The sequence below is a fragment of the Trichosurus vulpecula genome, chromosome 9 (genome assembly GCF_011100635.1).
Source record: "Trichosurus vulpecula isolate mTriVul1 chromosome 9, mTriVul1.pri, whole genome shotgun sequence".
NCBI lineage: Eukaryota > Metazoa > Chordata > Mammalia > Diprotodontia > Phalangeridae > Trichosurus > Trichosurus vulpecula.
Genome location: NC_050581.1, coordinates 187,470,242 through 187,486,377, shown reverse-complemented (window position 1 = coordinate 187,486,377; position 16,136 = coordinate 187,470,242). Strand labels below are relative to the sequence as shown.

Sequence of the window (16,136 nt, the reverse complement as noted above, 5' to 3'; positions counted from 1 at the left end):
GGCCATGGAGGAAGAGGAAACAAATGTGTTGGTTGGTGAGAGAAACAGGGCAATCACTTTACTTCTGGTAATCGTAGGGGACCCTAAGGTCCTAGTGATCCCTAAGAACATGACTTATGAGATCTTAGATGATATGCCCATGTGTTAGTGAGGAAGAGAGAAAATAATCAAATGCCAAGAAAGGATCCTGGGAGTTTAAGACTCAGTTTGGAAGAGGAGGAGAAAGACCAGGCAGTTGATGCGACTTTAGCTTATATCCCCAATGCCAATGATAACGAAATTTGTCAGTCTGAAGACATCCAAAGGAGTCCTGATTCTTGTCATTCCTTGGACTGACCTTCTCAGTGCCAAACAACATCATTTTCCCCTGGGCCAAGCCTGAGGTTGTGGTTTTTTCTCACGAAACAAACAGTCCCAAGGGTAGTAGGAAAGTGACAGAAATACAAAGGGGCAGTAATCTAGGGGGTTACAGGAAAGGGAGATCCCTTATTCTCCCCAGAGCACCTTCCAGAATCAGATGGTGCTCTTTTGGTTTAACCCTTCATGTCTGGTAGAGCAAGAAAAATATATTCAGCTTTACACAAAGGGCTTCCAAGGTTGCAACAAAGACAAGAAATCATTTTGTAAAAAAGAAAAAAAATTGTTGAAAGCAAGGCAATGTTCTCTTCTTCCCTAGGTCATGCAGAGAACCAGGCAGATGATGGCCCCATAGTCCCTCTGCTGACCCCTGGGGTGGATGGTTCAAAGCAGGAAAATCAGTGCATCTCAGGGAGCAGGGAGGGGATTAGGTGAGGAAATCTTTTCTTTGATTTTCTTTTCAACATGAAGGAGGGACACATGAGGAGAAAAATACATGAGTGAATGAATATAGTTATTCCCTCAAGTCGCAATCACAGAGGGCAGATTGAGACTCAAAACAGAAAGACCCTCCCACTGCTCAAATATTCTCATCTCAGTCAGGAATATCTCTGGCTATACTTTAAACTACCTCTGAATTTAGGGGCCTTTCACCATTTTAGGGACCTTTTAGCATTTTCCATAAAGAAGCTTAAGGAAACAGAAAAGCCCTAGAACCCTAGATTCATCATTGCCCTAGCCAAGATAGAGGCTTTGTGTAGAGGAAGGTAGCAGCTTACTATACAGAACAAAAAGTGGTGCAGTGAGAGCCAGTGAACTGAGGTTCAAATCCCACCCAGATTATTTATTAATTAGCATCCTGGACAAGTCACTTTACTTCTCTGAGACTCAGTTTCCCCATTTATAAAATGGATGGTTCAACTAAATAACTTTAAGGTTTCTTCCAGCTCTTAATCTATGAACTTTTTATGTCTAACAGTCAAAAAATGCATAAACTAAGAACATTGCTTATTAACTTGATAGAGGTTACCATTATATCTACAATTCATTATCATGACTGCAGTATTTGAACTAACCATGAGAAATTCACAAAATTATGGATTTGGAGCTGGGAGTTACCTTAGATACTATCTAATTCAACTCTGTCATTTTATTTAAGTGGCAATCAAGTCCCTGAGAAATTAGAGAGCAAGCTCTCCCTTCCATGGCTCATATAGTTTCTTCAGTGGCTCTAACATTCATGACTGTTTAGCTAACTGGGAGAATCTCCAAACAAGCCTAGGGCTGCATTGGCAACTAAGGTGGGACTTTCTTACTGTTTTAGATGGGACTTTCTTACTGTTTAGAATGATAAATTAATTAAGTCTCTTTGATTGAGTCTTACTAGGTGCTAAACCCCAGGCCCACACCCTTTTACTACTAGGTGCAAAGCCCCAGGCTGGTTAGCAAACTAGTTCACTAGTTTGAGAGAGGTGGCAAGCCACCAGGACCCTAAGGGGAGTTGCTAATACCAGAACCAATAGTAGGAGCCTAAGTTCTGGTCACTCAGATGACGTTTGATGACACCTAAAGAGTTTATAAAAAAAGAGAACAGAGTTATTTGCTTGAGGCTTTCACTCCTGGAGGAGTATTGGTGTAGGTCTCCGAGCAGCCACTCTAAGAGCCTCCCAGCTCATCAACCCAGATGTTGATGGTTTCTTGGTAACTATGAATTATATTTGGTCTGGTTATAATGTATGTTTGTAACTTGCTTGTATTTGCTCTGAAGTTCAGGGTATTGGCTTTTTCTCCTGAACTAAGTGAATGATATTTGTATGTTGGATTAAAATAAGTTTGTCAGCCCCTTAACTTTCCTTAGTAAAGCAGATCAAAAGAACCTGTGCTAGCAGGGTTGGGCTTGTGTTGGTCTTTCACCCCCACAGCAGCTGCTAGCCAATTGTTGCAACAAGGGCCAGCCTCACCTCTCACCTCTTCTGTGGGGCTCTTTGGCCTGGAATATACAAGCAGGACTCTGGAGGGCATGGTGATCCATGTGGGCACATAGATTCTCCCCACAGCCTCACTCAAGCCCATTCCCCTGACCCACTGACCAGAAAACTAGATCATTATCAAAATCTTGAGAACAGCTATGAGAGGTAGCAAGCTATAGTGGATAAGGAGCTGAGTTAGGAAGACATGAGTGCAAGGCTTATCTCCAAGACAAATTAGCAGTATGATCCTTGTCAAGGCAGTTAAAGTCTCAGCACCTTAGGCCATTCTCTAAAATGAGAAAGTGGTCATTTGCTTTGCTTAAGGGACTCCAATGATAATGAAATTGCTGGTCTGGATAAAAAAGAGGGGGGAGAAAGCATCTGCTCTTACCTTATGGAAGTTGAGAACTTGAAGGAACCTCAGAGGCTGTTCAATCCAACCTGTACCCCAAAGTAATTCCCTCTATCACATGACCAAAAGATAGTCATCCAGATACTGCTTAAATACCTCTATTATGACATTTAAAAAGTTTGAGAGATGCAGTTTTTAGGAAATTAATTATTTTATTAATAATGCTAGCATTTTGTTAATAAAAGTGTCAATGACAATCTTGAATGCCAAAGACCAATCATGGTGGTGGGATCACAGTTTATATGCCCTTGGAAGAGTAGGAAGCATAAAATTGGGAGAAAATCTTTACAACCAATGTCTCTGATAAAGGCCTTATATCTAAAATATACAGGGAACTGAGGCAAATTTATAGGAATACAAGTCATTCCCCAATTGAGAAATGGTCTAAGGATATGAACAGCAGTTTTCAGAGGAAGAAATTGAAAATATCTATAGGCATATGAAAAAAAATGCTCTAAATCACTATTGCTTAGAGAAATGCAAATTAAAACAACTCTTAGGTACCACGTCTCTCCTGTCAGATTGGCTAACATGACAAAACAGGAAAATGATAAATGCTAGAGAGAATGTGGGAAAATTGGAACATTAATACATTGTTGGTGGAGCTGTGAAAAGATCCAGCCATTCTGGAGAGCAATTTAGAACTATACCCAAAGGGATATAAAAATGTGCATGCTATTTGACCCAGCAATACCACTCCTAGGGCTATATCCCCAAGAGATCACACAAGTTGGGAAGGCTCCTATATGTGCAAAAATATTTATAGCTGCTCTTTTTGTGGTGGCAAAGAACTGGAAATCAAGGGGATGCCCATCAATTGGGGAATGGCTAAACAAGTTGTGATATATGAATGTAAAGGAATACTATTGTGCTATAAGAAATGGGTAAGATACGGACTTCATAATAACCTGGAAAGACCTACATGATCTGAAGCTGAGTGAGAGGAGCAGAACTAGGAGAACATTATACACAACTACAGACATATTGATTCTGTGATGACTAACTTTGATAGACTTGGTTCTCCTCAGCAATACAAGGCTCAAACACAGCCTCAAAAGACTCATGATGGAAAAAACTAACTCCATCCAGAGAAAGAACTGTGGAATCTGAATGCAGTATGAAGCAAATTATTTGCTCTCTTTTTTTCTCTTTTTTTTTGGCTTTGTTTCTTCTCTGTCACGATTCATTCCATTGGTCATAATTCTTCTTTGCAACTTGACTACTGTGTAAGTAAGTTTAATGAGAAGGTTTATGTAGAGTCTATATGGAACTGCATGCCATCTTGGGGGGGGGCAGGGAGGAGGGGAGGGAAGGGAAGAAAATTTGAAACTCAAGAACATGTAAAACTAAGTGCTGCAAACTAAAAATAAAAAATCTAATTTAAAAAAAGAAAAAAAAGAAATTATGAACAGGCAGATATCCAAAAAATCTGGAAAGACTTGTATGAACTGATGTAATGTGAAATGAGCAGAACCAGGAAAACATTGTACACAGTATCAGCAACATTGTGTGATGATCAGCTATGAATGACTCAGTTCTTCTCAGCAACACAGTGAGCTGAGACAAGTACAAAGGGATCCACAAAGGAAAATGCTATCCACATCCAGATAAAGAACTGATGGACTCTGAATGCAGAACAAATCATACCTTTTTTCACTCACTCTATTCTTTTTTGTGTGTTTTTTTTCCTTTTGAAATGTTTCTTCTTTCACAATTGTGACTAATATGGAAATGTTTTACATGATAGTACATGTGTAACCTACATCTAATTGCCTACCATTTTCAGAAGAGGGGAGGGGAGGGAGAGAGGGAGAAAAATTTGGAACTCAAAATCTTGTAAAAATGAATGGTAAAAATTGCCTTGACATTTAATTGGGGGAAAAATGAAATACTATTTTAAAAAGAGTGGGTGTGATTTTTGAAGGAGAAAAAGTAGCATATAGTAGAGAGTTAACATAATGCAGTAGAAAGAGCAATGAATTTGTTCTAATAGAATACAGGTTAGAATCCTGGCACTGGCACTTAAATTTGTATGATCTTGGGAAATTCAGTTTATCTCTATGAGCATTAGTTTTCTCATCTATAATAGGAGGCTGCCAGATAAAATGATTTACAAAGTTCCTTCTAGCAGTAAATCCTATCATGCTCAGAATAAAAACAGCAGAGGCCTCATTTCTGAATTTAGGGTATGCCTACATTTCATGGTGAAAACTGCATGAGGAAACAATGGGTTTTTCCCCACTGGTTATAGTACGTAATTTTAATAAAATTAAAACTTTATGAAATATGCTTTATGAAATTTTAATGCTAAAACTGCGGGTCAGGGCCTAAGGGCGTTGTTTCTGATTTTTGTTAGCTGGGTGTGGTGACTTGTAGTCTCAAGCTATGATTAAAACACTATCAAACTGCATTTATCATGGAGGGGCTTTATAATCACCACATCCTGTCAGACTAGAGCTGAGATAACCAACAGGTGACACTAAAAGGATGAAGGCCAAAAACTGATAGCAGCGATCAATGATCAACTGCCACCACAAGACTAGTGGAGTGGTGAAACTAATGGGGGATAGAAATGTCCAGGAAACTGAGAATGACAGGAGGAGCAGAGACAAGACATCCAGTAGGAAGAAACTAAAACACAACGCAATGCCCAAGGGAAGCCCAAGCTAGGAACAGTACCAAACACGGAATGGGCTCAGAATGAGTAAGTTAATGACATCATCATATGACAACAACCAGGATGCAATTAAACAAAGAAGGCAATAGTCGGGGTGTGATGGGGTGAACTTGAAAGGGATTAAAAGAGCCAATTGCTAAATATTCAATATGAACATTTATTTATACCTTGGAAATCAGTAAGTGCTACAAATCAGGGCTTGATTTATTGTTTTGTTAATTGTCTAGACTGAAGAAAGTGGTAGAGAAATGTTGATAAAGCAGATTAAATTATGGGTGTTGTGTGTCCATTTTTTTCTGGAGAACTAGTTATTAAAAATTTGCCAGCACATGCTAGTTGGGGCTCCTGTGCCCTCTGCTCTTTATGTAGAAAAGAAACCTAACTCTTTTGTGGGCTCTGATGCACCTAATAGTTTTCTCCACTTCAAGCTATATACAGACATAGGAGTCAGGAGGTGAGGTATCAGATTAAAATATTAGTTTATAATAATTATTTGCTTTTAAAGAACTTGGGCTTGAGTTTTGGAGGAAATATTCATATCTCCCTCTTGGCATAGACAGTAGGAGGGATTCTATGTGAAGATGATCCTGTTTATGGACCCATAACTTTGGTGGATGGGGAGGGTCCCTTTAACCTTAGGAATAAAAGGTAAATGAGTGTTCAAAATACTATGCCCTCTGTCTGCTTTACAAAGGATGTATGGGTCAATTTCAACAGACTTAGGCAGTATTTTTGTTAATTGGTAGCAAGTCTGAATAATGGATCATAGGGAGGTCTCTAGCCACAGCCAAGAAGGTGGAGTACAAACAACAACTCAGCTGAACTCTCCCAACATGCCCCTCCAAACTAAATAATGCCTCAAATCAAAGTCTTGGTGGCAGAATCAACAAAAGATCCACATGAACCAACTTTCAGCCCAAGACAACTTAGGAGATTGGCAGGAAAGTCTCACAGGGTGGTAATGGGCCTGGACCACAGTGCATGCAGAGGCAACAGGTCTTAGAGGTGGCTACATCAGGGCAGCAGCAGCTTCAGGAGCTCTCAGCCCAGAGACTACAGTAAGAGGATTTGACAACTAATCAGAATGAGATTACAAGGGACCTTTCGCTGGCACCAGGTGCAGGTCCCTGTTGCATTGCCTATACACTGTTCCAGGTTGCAGCCCAGGGCAAAGAGAGGCGCTAGTGCTTGTGACTTCAGGGAAGCAGGGGCCCTGATCACAGGTGGGGCCCTGGTCACAGTTCCAGGGCAGAGAAGAGTGCTTGTGATTGCTTACAAGGAAGCAAGGGCCCTGGTTTTAGGCCCAAGGCAGAAAGGAACTCTAGGGCTTACAGCTGCAGAAGAACAGGGGACACGGTCATAGTTCCAGCATCAAGAGGAGCACTAGAGCTTATAGCTACAGAAAAACAAAGTCCCTTCCTGGGTAAAGCCCAGAGCACAGGCCAGGAGAGCCATGACCACACCTCTCCTTAGATCACACCACCTTGAAAGCACTGAAAACCTGGAGACCCCCAGAACTAGCTGGGAAAACAGCAGCACAAGAAACCTGAAGGTTGGGACAGTGCCCCCTGCATGCCCAGAGCAGAGTCCATCTTGAACATCAAGTTAAGAGTCAAGAAATAGACTGGAAAAATGAACAAACATTTTTTGGAGTTGAGATGAGTGATTTAATTGATGTGAGAAACTCCTGGATGAGGAATCTCCCTCTACCAATGTAGGCATCTGCTCTGTGACTTGGTGTCTTGTAGAGTTGCCTGGGGGTGATGAAAAAGCCCAGGGTCAGTAAGTGCCAGAGGCAAGATTCAAGCCTTTGTCTAACTTCAGTCAGCTCTCCCCCACCCCTCTCTGTGTGTGTGTGTGTGTGTGTGTGTGTGTGTCTCCGTCCTTCCCTTCCTCCCTCTCTCTCTGTCTCTCTCTCTGTGTCTCTCTCTGTCTCTGTCTCTCTGTCTCTGTCTCTCTGTCTCTCTCTCTCTCTCACTGTGCTGCCTAAATAAATTAATGCGCCCAGGAGAAAGAGAGGTTAGACTGGCTCTGCTGGACCCCAGTGAGCAGAACTAGGAGCAGTGGGGATGTTCAGAGGATGAGGGTGAAGGGAGTGTGGTCAGCAAGGCAAAGAGCTCCTGGAGAACTAGGAGCTGTCCAAAACTGGAATGACTTGTCCTAAGGAAGGAGTGGGCAAAGTCTCCGAGCAGAGGCTAGATGTTTAATTATCAGGGATATTAAAATATTGTAAAGGGGATTCTATTCTGTGAATTCCTGTGAATTCACTTGACATACTATGTAATATTCTGTTCTCTAAAGCAGAGGTTCTTAATTTTTTCTTTTTCCTTCTTCTCTCCCTCCTTCCTTCCTTTCCCTTCCTTCCTTCCTTTCTTCCTTCCTTCCTTCCTTCCTTCCTTCCTTCCTTCCTTCCTTCCTTCCTTTTTCTCTCTCTTTCTCTCTTTCTTTCTTCTTTCTTTCTGTCTTTCTTTCTTTCTTTCTTTCTTTCTTTCTTTCTTTCTTCCTTTCTTTCTTTCGGTTTTTCTTTCTCAGTTAAGTAGCGCAATGGGTAGAGCACTGAGCCTGGAATCAGGAAGACTTGAGTTCAAATCCAGCTTCAGACATCCACTAGTTGTATGTTGCTAGGCAACTCATTTAACCTCTGTCAGCCTCAGTTTCCTCATCTGTAAAATGTGAATAATGATAGCACCTACCTCCCAGGTTGTGTTTGTCCTTTGTTTTTGAAGAGGACCATGACATCAGGAAAGTGATGCCGTGCCTTGCAGTTGACTTTGATTTGAGTGAGGGAGGGCTGTGCAAGGTCACCAGCCTCACTCTCTCCTCCACAGCCATCTGGACACAGCGACCAGAAGGACCTCCCAGGTAGGGCTGTGGTGAAGAACAAATAAGATATTCATGAAGTACTTAGCATAGTGCTTGACACATAGCAAGTGCTTAAGAAATCCTTATTCCTTTCCTTCCTTTTTGAGTTAGGTAAAGCCAATAGACCCTTCTCAGAATAATGTTTTTAAATGCATAAAAGAAAATACACAGGATTACAAAGGAAATGAAAGGTTTGTAAAAATAGCTATATTCTTTTCCATCCAAATTTACAAACCCCCTGAAATCTGTCTACAGATTCCTTTGGGTGTGGACCCTAGGATAAGAACCCCTACTCTAAAACATGGTTTTACTTTCTTTTCTAAATCTTTTTTTCCATTTTAAGTACATTTATTTATTTTTACATTTTGAGTTCTGAGTTTTCTCCTTCCCTCCTTTCCAGCCCCACAACAGAGGTGAACATTGTGTGTGTGTGTGTGTGTGTGTGTGTGTGTGTGTGTATGGAACTATACAATACATACTTCCATGTATCAGTTCTTTCTCTGGAGATGGGTAGCACTTTCCTTCCTAAGTCCTTTGTAGCTGATTTGAATAATCATATACTCAGAATAGCCTAATCATTCACAGTTACTCTTTGAACAATGTCACTCTTCCTATATACAACATTCTCAATTCTGCTTATGTCACTCTGCATTGTTTTATACTAGTCTTCCAATGTTTTTTTCTAAAATCAGCTTGCTCATCACTTCTGATAGCACAGTAGTACCTCATCATAATCATATACCACAACTTTTTCAGTCATTCCCCACTGGCTTCCCCTTATTTTCCAATTCTTTGCCACTACAAAGAGAGCTGCTATAAATATTTTAGAACATATAACTTCTTTCCCTTTTTCCCGATCATCTTGGGAAGTAGACCCAATCATAATACTGATGGGTTTCACAACCAGTTTTACCACACACAGTTTTACAACTCTTTGGGCATAACTCCAAATTGCTTTCCAAAATGGTTCAATCGGTTCACAATTCTACCAAGAGCATATTAGTGTCCCAATTTTTCCACATCTCCACCAACATTTGTCATTTCCCCCTTCCATCATTTTAGCTCATCTGATAGGTGTGAGATGATACCTCAGAGTTGCTTTAATTTGAGTTTCTCTCATCAGTCACGACAGAGCATTTTTCCATATGAGTTTCATGTGGATTTCCTTTCAATAATTACAGATGAAGTTTGCAGGTGGGCAGCATCTGTTACATGTCAAAACATAAATTCACTTAAAGAAAATTTGTAAAACACGTACTGCTGATTTCCTCCCCCGGAAGTAAGCAGAGCTCATATTTATAGCACTTTATAGACTAACAACAGCAGTAACAGAAACTTAATGCATATAGCATTAAGACCATAGGTCTGGGAATTAAGGCTGTAGAGAACATAATAAGATGTATCTTTTCCCTTTATGCTGTTGCTTGTTTGGAGCTCAGTAAAAGGCAATAAATGTTCTGTCTGCAGGTAACAAGATCAACCACTTTGGAAAAAAAACCTTTCTAGAACAGCTTGTGGTAGATTTTTTTGGTACATCTGGAATCAGTTACCTCATATTCTCAAAACAAGCCCAGGAATTCTAGAGGGTACATCTGACAACTTACATCAGCTTGGTATCCTGCTAGCTACCACTGATAAATTAAATACTTTGGTGAGGAAGAAGCAAAGTGACCATTAAATTATATTATACAATATACACAGTGTTGACCATCATGTAATCAGAAAGAACAAAAAAGATGGAACAGAATGAGTAAGTATGGTGAACAAGCTTGGTCCTGGAGAAAACCTTAGAATATACACCCTCCCCTTTCTTTGCAGAGGTGGGGGACAGTGGTGGTGGAATGTCACATTTACTGCTACGTATGAAAGATGTCACCAATGGTTTTGTTCAATTGCTTCCATTCGCCTCTTTCTAAAATGTTATAAAAGATGGCTCACAGGATAGGAGATAAGGGAGGGATAGATTCAAGAACTAAGGTAAAAAACAAAGGCTCAATAAAAATATAGTCTGAAATAATTAATGTTATAAGTGCCAAACCTCCACTAAATGCTTCCTAGCACAATGGAAGTAACTCTAGGTTCTCAGAAGCTCTCCTGGGAAAGCACAGGTTCTGTCAGATCCTGCTGGGGTAGGAAGGTGGGTTCCGTACCCTTACCTCAATGAATATAATTGTCAGCCCATAAACATTTACTGAATGCTTCTATTTGCCAGGCACTGTGCTGGGAATACAAACAAAAAAAAGACAGTCCCTGTTCCTGAGAAGTTCACAATTTAATAAGAGATATCTCACAAAAAAACTATGTAAAATGCTATAGACAGGATAAATATAAAATAATCTACAGAGGAAAAGTATTGGAATTAAGAAAAATTGGGAAAGGCTATTTGTAGAAGATGGGATTTTAGTTGGTACTTGAAGGAAGCAAGGGAAGCCAGGGGGCAGAGATGGGGAAGGAGAGCATTCCAGATTTGAGAGATGGAGAAAATGCCTAGAGTTAGAAGATGAAATACCTTTTTCAAGGTATGATAAGGAAGCTGCTGTAGCTGGATAATATGTGATATTATTCAATGTTCATTATTGGTAATACATAGTATGATATTGTTAAATATAATCAGTTACAGACCATGATGAAGTTTTAAATTTTTAAACAACATGGTTCAAGTCCTGTGATCTATTTATGAAGTGAAAGTCCATCTCCAGTCATCCTGATCTACATCTTGCCACTGGACCTAGATGGTTCCGAAGGAGAAAGCGAGGCTGATAACCTTGCACAGGTCTCCCTCACTTAAATCCAATTCACTTGCAAGTCATGGCATCATCTTCCTGATGTCATGGTCCTCTTTGATAATGAAGGACAAACAGCAACAATGAAGTGAAAAGCTCTTTGGGTCAAGAAAGGTGTGGCTGATTGGCTATCCATACACGCTAACCATGTCTCTGGGAGCTTCCAATAGGTGGATGAATTTCAACAGGTGTGAGTCACAAGGTGAAACATTCTAGTAATGGAAGAGTTTGGGGCATAATTTATGGAACCATGGTTTAATCATCTATTTAAGCTAAGATCTTAATCCATTTCTAGTTCAGTGCCTAACTGGCAGATTCTAATGATTCCTGGCTTCTGTGATTGACAGTGCTACAGTGGTTCAAGATCCAGAGAGATCATCGAAGGGATGAATAAGATTAATAAGAGAATCTTGGTGATAGAAGAGTATTTAAGGCTTCCTTGACCCTAGATTTAGAATTGAAAGGGAAGTTAGTCATCATTGATGCCAGCTCCTTCTATAAGTGAAGAAACTGAGGCAGACAAAGGCTAAGTGACTTGCCCAGGATCACACAGGTAGCAAATGTCTGAGGTGGGACTACAACCCAGGCCTTCCGCACACCAAAGCCCATCCTTCCTCCACTACACCAGGCTATCTGTCCTCCATCTAGTCTGCCGCCCCGCAGTCATGAACCCTATGAGAGTCCTACAATCCCCGGGTAAACATCAGCAGAGACAAGATACTACCCAAGACATCCCATTCTCCTTCTGGTCACTGTAAATGGTTTGGGGTCTTTTCCTTATGTTAAACTTACTCTTACTCCATGTAACTTTCTGCAAGAACTCCCAGCTCTTCCCTCCCCTTCCCCCAAGGTCAAGACAAACAGAAGTTTAATCTCTTATTCCGTAAACTGTTCCCAAAAACAACTGTCTTACCTCACTCCCTATCCCCCAACGGTTCTCTTTTTCAGGCTAAAATGTCATGGCACAGCAGAAAGAGTTTTAGCCTGGAGGCAAAGGCCCTGGGTTCAAATCCTACCTCTGCTGTTTCTTACCTGTATGATGCTCAGCAATTCACTTGACCTTTCTGGGTCTCAGTTTCCTCCTCTGTACAATGAGGGAGATGGATTAGATAGTCCCTGAGTACCTTCCAGCTCTAGATCTAGGATCTTAGGATCGTCAGCAGCTTTGTGGCTCAGTCAACAGAGCACTAAGCCTCGAGTCAGTAAGATCCGAGTTCAAATCCAGACTCAGACACTGACTAGCTGTGTGACCCTGGGCCAGTCATTCAACCTTTCTTTGCCTCAATTTCCTCATCTGTGAAATAGGGGTGATAACCATAGCACCTACCAGCTAGAGCTGCCATTGTCAATTGAAATGATGTTTGTGAGTCACGTTGTAAACCTTTAAAACTACACATAAATGCTAGTTATTATTACCTATGATACCACATCCTTCAATGGATCCCTCACACTGGGTCGTAGCAAATAATATCAAGATCGAGTCAGAAATACCTGGGTTCGAATATTGCTTCTGATATTTACTAGTTATTTAGCCATGAATATCCTCACGGATTCTCAATTTCCTTTCTTGTAATATGATGCTGGTGGTGGTGGGGATGCTGGTAATGATGAAAATGAAGATGATGATGTCACCTGTAGGACCTACTACACAGGGTTGTTGCGAGGCTCAAATGATAGTACACACATAAAGCCTTTTGCAAACTTGAGGGGCCTAGGGGAACACCAGCTGTTGGTAGCACTTCATGGTTTTCGCTGGTCACCCTCTTTGAGGAGAAAGCTTTGACAAGGTCATGATTGACAGCTCAAAGCCTGAGCTTCAGGGAAAGATCCAGTGGTTTTCAGGGCAGCTCTATAATGGGATTCTAACATCAAAATAAAGACTGAAAATGAGATTCTCCTCTCTCAAGTGAAACTTGAGCATTTCACTAATAATCTGTATTGGATGCAAATGAATGAGCTCCATAATCCCTTGTGTCTGAAAGAAATTGAACCTACCCAAGAGAAAATAAAGCTAAGGATAATAAAAGTTTGAATAAAATCTTAGCACTAGACCTACAGCGTTGGTGCTGAACTGCTTCAGGCCACTGGCAAATCCCATTCATAAAACTGGTCAGGACAGAGAGAACAGATATATTCCTTAAATCTGTCTTCTAGGATAGGCTGAAAAAAGTTAAAGAGGTCATTTAGTGTCATCCTTTAGACATAGTCCTAGAAATAGAGCCTCTGGTCTTCAACTATGGGAGATCATGCCAACACATGAAGATGAAGTTGTTTAATAAAAAATAACATGTTGAGCTCTTTCCATGGTCCTCAGAATCTTTGTTTTCTTGGTGCAGGACAAATTCCATTTCAACAGACGTAAAGTCATTTTCCCATGCCTTGATTAAACTTGAATGTGGTTATATTGAATATTCTCCCAAATAAAATGGGAGTGGGACTTAGACATCTCAGGCATATATCACGATCCTAATGAGATTTGTTGCAATGGCATTTGGTCTAGAGTCAAGCAGGCAACACCCATTCCACAGGCCTTGGATGAGGAGCAATTACAGATGACATACCATCTTTTAAGAATCCTGAGATGATCATAGGATAGGAGCTTTAAGATCAAAAAAAGGACATTAGACTTCATCTAGCCCAACTCCTTATTTTATATGAGGGAACTCAGGCCCAGAGAAGAGAAATGACTTAGCTTTTATGTGGCAGAGCCAGCCTTTGCATCCAGATCCTAGGATGCAAAGTCTAGTATATTTTATTTGGTAGCCAAAAAGGTACTCTAATGGTACACAAAGCAAATCCAGTTTATAGTCAGCCTTTGCTCTGGATCTGGGGAAAGTTTTGTTCTCATTTGAAAGTCAGACACATGGCTGCCCTGGCTGTGGGCTAGGGCCAGCTTCAGAGGTGGGAGCCAGCAACCTCTCTGTCTTCAAATGGATTCTTGTTGGCTCTGGGGCACATCAGCAATTAGATTTGGGTCACAGAGAACATCCAGGTGCCACTTTACTTGGAAACCCAGCCTCATGGTTTGGCATGGTGGGGATTTGGATGGCCTGCTCTGGGGAGATTATCTACTACCAACAATGCAAAAGAAGGCCTTTAATGCATTTGTATGTTCCAGGATCCCCAAACATAATTAGCTCAGGCTCTGCCTAAGCAAAGAGCCAGAATTTACTGGGTCTGATGTGCTTTAAAAAAAAAGATCTTCAAGATCACTGATCCACCAGATCCTAAGCCTTGGATTTATGATCAGTCCACCTTTGTTCCCCTGCAAAAGTGATGCTAGCACAGACCCTCTCTGAAGTTGCCAGGGGTTTAGCATGGCCCTGGGTTGGAGTTCACAGCATTGGAACCTCCATCCCAAAGGAACTCAGAGAAGCCTGTTCAACTAAATGGACATTGGCTCACTGATTATATGAGCTTTCTCAAGGACGATAGAAGCAGGCTGCCTGGCCTGCCAAAGGCTTACCTAGCTCACTTTCCTTTTCCCAAAAGATGAAGCCACAGAATTAGCTGTTCCTGTCATGGGACACCCCATCTCCCAATGTCCATCTCCCAGACTTTTGTCTTAGCACTAGTTATTCCCAGTGCCTGGAATGGTGCCCCCCTCACTTCTGTTTCCAGGCTCCCCTAGTTTCCTTTAAGACTCTACTCAAATTCACTTTCTGATTGAAGCCTTTCCTGTTCTCTCCCTCCTTCCCTTCCTGCCCTCCCCCACCATGCCTTGCCTTTTAGATGATAGAAATCACAACAATAACAATAAAGCATATTTATGTGGGTATATGTATACATATACATGTACGTATGTGTGTATCTTTAAGGTTTACAAAGAATTTCACATATATTATCTCATTTGCTTTTCCTAACCCCATTTTATAGATGAGGAAACTGAAGCTGACAGAGATTAATTAACTTGCCAAGGTAACATTACCTTCCCCTTACACAGTGAATATATGTACATGGTTATTTTCATGTTGTTTCCCCCATTAGAATGTGAGCTCCTTGAGGGCAAGGAGCATATTTTTGCCTACTTTTATGCATTTTGGCACATAGTAAGTGCTTAATAAATGCATGTCGACTGACTGATTTAGACCTAACTGCCATTTGTAAAGAACGCCACACTAAGTGGTTTGCAAAAATAATTCTGTGGGATTCAGGACCCGATTTTCAAAACGATTAACCAGAGTCTGACATATTCAAAATGGCCCCGTGCACATTTAATTGCATTCTGACAGGAGGATAAGAAAAGATGACACTAAAATCAGCAAACATTCATTAAGCACCTACTGTATGCTGGCTCTGTGCTGAACACTGGGGATGCAAGAACAAAGAACCATACTTTAAGAAGCTTGCATTCTAACGGGGGAGGGGAGTACAATGTATACATCGACAAGTATAACACAAGTTAATATTAACCATTACAACAATAATAATAATGTGGCACTTGGTTGAGTCATTTCAGACTCTTTGCAACCCCATTTGGGATTGTCTTGACCGAGATATTGAAGGGCTTTGCCATTTCTTTCTCCAGCTCATTTTACAGATGAAGAAACTGAGGCAAACAGGATTAAATAGCTTGCCCAAAGTCACCCAGCTAACAAGTGTCTGAGCCAGATTTGAACTCAAGATAGATTAGTATTCCTGACTCCAGGCTCAGCACTCTATGCCTTGCACCACCTAGCTGCCCGTGTAACATTTACTGAGAAGTTAGAAGTTTGCCAAGGAATATACACACTTTATCTTATCAAAACCTCATAAAATCTCTTTGTGGTAGGCATTAAATGAATGATCTATATTTTTAAAGATTATAACACTGGGAGTTAGAGATTTCACATGACTTCTTTGCGTTCATTTGGGTAGTGTCAGAGGCAGTATTTAATTCCAGAACTTGTTAATTCCAAGTTTTCTTGAAGAGAGGGGTTATGCCTTATTCATCTTTATTTCTTTCCTAACATTCATGTAACTGGTATTTAATAAATAGCTATTGAGATTAATAATAATAATTATATTATAATACTTGAGTTTAATAGCTAGAGTTTAATAATAATAATTGAATAGGACAATAATATTTGTTTAAT

At 40.6% G+C, this 16,136-nt stretch overlaps 1 protein-coding gene across 1 annotated transcript in view; it reads left to right on the top strand.

Moving 5' to 3' along the window:
• Positions 1 to 16,136, top strand: part of NPSR1 (neuropeptide S receptor 1) — a 170,384-nt gene that overhangs the window by 1,663 nt on the left and 152,585 nt on the right. The gene's annotated exons all lie outside the window — the stretch shown is intronic.